Source organism: Nomia melanderi, chromosome 1, assembly GCF_051020985.1.
Source record: "Nomia melanderi isolate GNS246 chromosome 1, iyNomMela1, whole genome shotgun sequence".
Taxonomy (NCBI): domain Eukaryota; kingdom Metazoa; phylum Arthropoda; class Insecta; order Hymenoptera; family Halictidae; genus Nomia; species Nomia melanderi.
In genome coordinates, this window is record NC_134999.1 from 29,490,103 (window position 1) to 29,496,424 (window position 6,322).

Here is a 6,322-nt window from a genome sequence, read left to right on the forward strand (position 1 = left end):
GATCAAATGATCGGTACTCCCAAATAAAAAAATGCATCCACAGTTTTCCATTCTCGTTAGTAACAAATGAAAATATGTAATCCTTTCCTTATTATCAAAGTAAAAATTATTTTGTGCATTGTTTCCGTATTAAATCAACAATCGACTATACTCCTTTCGAAAAAATATAATCGACAGATGAAGTGCCGATACGTTTAGTGTTAATATGAAAATACTATTATTACCAAAATATTATCAAGTTTCATTATTATCAATTCTCATTAAATCTCACTAAATACAAATACAAAAAGAGACACCTAATACTTCATCACACTCTCGAATGTTCATTTATAAACGAAACTAATCGCTGCACGAGGAAACCGGCCGATCGAAAACCAATAAATCACTTTCCCGAATGGCATTTATAAAATGCGACTCTTTATCAATAACGTTCGTAGGAGTGCGCACGTAACTACGAAACTACGGGTCTCGTGGATTATTAACACTTTCCATGAAACCCTGGTAAAATGCCAAGCGGATCGTTAAAGAGTGGATGAGTAGGTGATTGAAGGCGGTCTCGGCCGAAGAAAGAGCTGCGAAAGATGAAGAAGGAGAACAAGAAAAAAAGAGTTCGATTCGTCGTGCATTCCGTCGGCGTAGCCTTTGAATGACAGATCGATAATTGATCATTATTATCGTATGACTGGGCCCTATTGTCGAGGTATTTCTGCGTCCACTCCTCCGTCTGCTTTTCGGACTGTGGATCCTTTCCTTTTGGAGACTTCCAGCGCCGCACCCTGCCCGGAGCACCATCTCCGCCTGTCGGGTTCAAAGGTCGCCCGTGTTACTTGAACACCCGCCGCGAGTGTCGCGCATTCCGGCCCAAAATCGTACTCGTCTATGTATTAGGTGTAGTAAAAAGTTCTCTTTGACAAGCTTCGATTGGCTAGATGAATTTATTTCATCGAAGACACTGAATCTCTACTGTGATAGTCTCTATAGGCTCTTAAAAAAACAGCAAATGGTATAAATAATAATATCGATCATTTCGGTGGTTAACGTTTATGCTGTTTTGAATAGTACTTCGATTTTACTGGAAATAATTTGTTGCTGCTAAAAGAATTAGCTGTGATCATCATTATTCTTCAGTATAGGATAATTATATTTCTTTTAATTTCTTTTAATCAGTAATTTCTTGATCGATTGGTGTGATGATGTAATCAGAAATATAATGTTTGCTATTAACTAAACGTAAATGTCTCGATATCATTAAATACATTACTATTACACAATATGTAATCTAATTAAGCTACCTATTGACTGACTATTCAATGATACATAACTTCAGGATGTTAATCCATTAAAAAACAATTCAATAGTGAGAAATTGGATATAGCCTTGTTAAAAATAGCTGCTATCTAAAATATAAATATCTCTAAAGTCAACAGTGCTAATGTTCTCCAAAGTGATAACTATAGTACAAATATATAATGTATCTATTTATTTAATAGTTCGTTTATAATGTACCTAATTACCATTTAATCATTTATATATTAATACATTTTTTATTACAAACCGAAACGTGCGGCCTACATCAATCATATTCAGAGCCCCTTGCCAACGTCGAATTTCATTTTAACCAGTTAACTACGTTTGACAAGTATACACATCATCTTAAAGCTTGAAATGATACTAATTCTTTCAACGATGAATTCCTTGTTTTCTCAAATAAACGTGTAGTTCTTCTTTGTTTCGCTTTAGCTTTTCATTAAAATACACTCTAGGTGCGTTCGTCCTGTGTTTAACGAGTACACACTTTACTTTTTGACTTTATTGCGCGCAAAATAAGAGATTTTTCAAACTAATTCCACAGTTAACAAGTTAATCAGCATTCCGAGAACCGACGAGAAAGCCCAAAAGCTGAAAGTGAAAGCTATAGTGAAAGGGAAAGGATTCCCAGGGCCACAAAGAAAATGCGTTCACATGCTCACAGTGTGTTTTCATTTTTAAAAGACATGCGAACAAGAAATGACATCAAAATATATAAAATTCACCAAAAAGTATAAAAATGTGATTCAATATTTTATCAAAAAAATGAATACAGTTTATAAGCAAAATATAACCATTCCCAGTGGCACGGAACGTATTAACCCTTTGCACTCGATTTACTTTCAACGTCGTATGGTGTGTGTAAACTTGTCTTTACTTTTAAGGAAATAAATTAAAGTAATTTACAGCGCTAAAATTCAACCTTTTTTTATTTATCTTATTTATTATTATTACAATAAGATTTAATTTTCATAATCTTTTAGAGTGTGGTACTTTTTAAAACACTTTCCAGCGTTCTATAAGAAATTTGTATTGTCATCTGCAACCTAACATACGAGTGCAAAGGGTTAAAGAAGATCCTCGAATCTCCGATACGCGTCGTATCGTAAAAATCGATCTGTTCGGAGGATCTCGAGTCGCGTTTTCAGCGAGTAGTCTTCTAATGTAGACGCGGCCCCCGCGCTGTTGCAGAGATGTAGACCCGACTTTAAAGACGCATAATCGTATGCAGCTACTGCCTTGATTATGCAGATTAGCATGACAGCGAAGCGTATGTGTGAACAGACAGAGGATAAAGTCTGGAATAGAATGTTTTCCCTAGCGCAGCACGCTGATAAATTGCGTTAACCGAAAGCATGTTAACTTGAGGGCTACCTGTACGCTCAACATGTCCCTATCTACAATTACAATTTACATGCTGTTGATGCGACGTTAATAGATGTTTCGAAACGGGACATATTCTACAGGGAAGGAACAATCAATGTCTCAATTGACTCCTTACAGGTATAATACATAGGCAATTCAAAGATTTTTGTAATTCGAATGAACAGGCAAGATAGCCGTTTGTATTGCCCTTGAGAACTTGCTTAAGTATACTTCTTGTAATGCAAAGATTATTAACACTAAAACTATCAGACAGGTCAAATTGGCCCACTTTAGAATTTTTATTTTGCAAATATTCAAATTATGAAGACATTTTTCCCAGATTTTTAATTAAATCTGTGTTGTACAGATACAAGGCCAGGAGATTCTTCGAATTTCAAGAAACGTATTTTTCTAGTATTTATAAAAAGCTAGAAAGAAGTCACTCTAATTACTTGGTAGTTTTAGTGTTGAAGAAAACAGAAGACAGTTTCCGGCCAATGTGTTAACACTTGGTCTACGGAGCGTGTTAATTCGGCGCGTATTGAATTTTATGAGCACTATTTAGTATAATATAGTCTAATAAATGTCCGTAAACCTAGTGTTCATACGGTTACTTCAAAACAAAGCAAAGTTATAAAAACTCAGTACGAAAACAAAGAATTCTTTCAAACCGTTACACCATTCGACCGCAAACACAAAAGACGGTCATTCGTAAACAGCTAAAGTCTTCATTGGAAGGCAAGAGGATAGACCCACAATCCCCGCATTCATCAATGGATCGAAATGGATCAACGAAAACAAACGAGTCCGCAGCTCGTTCGTGCCCCCCACGATTAGCCGCGGGTGAATTCCGATGTTTCGCTAGACGTATCCCTTCCCCCGTTGCTCGTCTATGGTTTACGTGACATTTCGGAATGAATATGGCAGCGTGCAAGGGGGGCTGCGGGAGGAGCAGTGGTGTAGGGTGGAGGAGAAGGACGTCCGTATGGCGAGCCTCCGTACATATTTTGGGAGAACACCACGCGGTCGAGCCGGTCATGTACCGCTGTGGGCAACAATATTCATAACTAATAGATCGCCGGTCCCTGGGTGACAGAGCAATACGTCCTGCGTTTCGATGTTCCTGGCTCAGAGATCGAGCGAGCCCGCGTGCGGGGTCGTGGCCGGATCCGTCGCTTGGTTAGGTCCGCTTTACACAGGCCGAGCATTCCGGGAAGTCCGACTCGAACGTCCATAAACAAGCCAGCAGCCCTCTTTCCAGCTTAACCGTCTTCCTTCACCTGGCTTTCCTGATTTCCGTGTACCCCGAGCTGACCGGATTTCCGGAAACTAACGTCTACCTTTGTTATCTCTGCTTCCGGAAGATGAACGGATTCACCCCTTTGCGTGATAAGCTTTGGGATTTATCAACCTTCTGCCTTATGATTTATTTGTTAACACTACGCTTACGGAACGCGTCGATCTGACGTATAATGAATTTTATAAATATTGTTTACCGAATATTTACGCCGATTTCGATTAATGCAGTTGCACGAATATGTGTCCTGTTTTTCCACCCCTATTTCTCGAGATCTAAATGAACGGATGTTCAGTTTGGTGGGAATAAGAGGATAAACTGTACGATAAACGTCCGTGAACCTTAACACTAATCTACCGAGCAGTTGAATTGACTTTTTGAGGCTGCTCTATGGAAACTTTAATAGTGCCTATATTGAGACTTTAATTGATTTACAATTCAGCTTGTGAAATACTGAATTCATTTCTTTAATCATTTCTCGAAGAAACATGCGTTATCTTTTTAATAATTGCGAAAACGAGAAATCAGGAATGGATCGGTTTGACCCGTCTGGTAGTTGTAATTACGTTCGATACAACTATTTTAACAATGCAAAAGGTACGAGAAAGAGAGAGAGAGAGAGCACGAATGGAACGTGCAAGGAATGTAAATTCGAAAATTGTAGAATCAAGTCCATTTTCTTCGGCTGAATTCCTTATGGCTGAAAATAACGATTATTCTTATTATTAGAACTACTTTGTCTTTAACAATTTATTAGGAAAAGACAAAATTTTATTATATGTCTACGTTTGCTCGAAAGGTTCAGGATTGCTAATAAAAAGATTATTTTATTTATATTTAAAAAATTTAAAGAACATTTAGATTTATCTAATTCTATTGGAAATTTTCGTCGCGAGTCTGATATGATATTGTATTGTAGATCAAGGAATTAATATTTTGCGGTCGAAACTGGAGAACATCTATTGTTACAATTTTTATAAAATTTTCAAGTTAAGAATGTTAAACGCTCGATGCTTCTAACGTTAACAATTAGGTATCCCTTGGCTTTGTTATATTGTTTTTGGCTTTATTTAGTAATGATGTTAGTATGGAATATAATATAATATAAAACGTCCGCCTGACTAAATTTGTACGAAAATAGACTGTGAAATAAAATATCTGTTAGAAAAAGGTTAATAAGTAATTAAAAATAACTAATTAATAATTAGTATTTTTCAAATTTTTGTTATAATACATTCTGTTTTACTATTCAACTTTTGTTTGTAGGAATTATTCCAATTCCTGAAAACAGAAACATAAAAACTGAAGGTGGACAGTTTATAAACGACGGAATTATTTCAACGAAAAAAAGGAAATATTCGAAAGCCTGGATAATTGACGACCCATTTTCATAATCATCTGTTTCTTCTATTTATCCGCCGTCACTCACAGAGCAGCCAACTATTAATTATGAATATTATTGCCTATGGTACTACATGACCGGCGACCGCATGGCGTTCTGCCAGAAATATGAAGGCAGGACCTCCTACCCCATCTCTTTCCCCACGCATGTAGTCGTGGTTGTTCCAAAATATTGTGCATATCCTCACAAACATTGACAATGTTTTTGATGAAAATTCATTGTGCAAAAATGTTAAAAGTACCTTACAATTAGGAACATTTAACTTCACTTTCTTAGAGATCCATATGATTCTTGTATGTCTTCAGTAGCTCGAAAAAATATTTCCAAAATCTACACATTGCTTCATATTTTGCTTCTTTATTGCGAATTTCAAAATAAAAGTATATTTTTTATTAGTACTTGTTTCTTGATCCTAGTTAAATGAATAGTGGTGTTTCAAATAAAATTTTCATTCGGTTTTGTATACCATATTTTTAATATTGTAAAACTTAATCGAACTGATTTCTATCAATTATTATTATTAATAAAAATATCATGGTAACTATTAAAATATTTCATTATTGTAAATAATCCTTAAAAAGTAATGAAGGTTTGTTCTCAACTATGTAATTTATTCGTTACAATTAAATGTATTTTTTTTAAGGTGCAAACATTGAAGAGTAAATTATGAAGTAAGAAAAGCAAAATGTATGATAATAGTTCTAGAATTTGCGTCTTGAATGATAATTATTTACACGTATAAGACGTACGTTTTTGTTTGAGAAAAATACCGCTTTCGTCACGATCTTCAATGCCGCAGTTCTTTTAACCGCACAGAACAAACTAATGCGACGTTACGGTTTGGCGACCGCGAGAACAATAAATCTGGTCAGTGCGGTTGTGTTCAACCACTCGCAGGATTGCGGTTGTCACGACCATCATCAATTCGTTCTTTTGTTTTCTTATTTCGT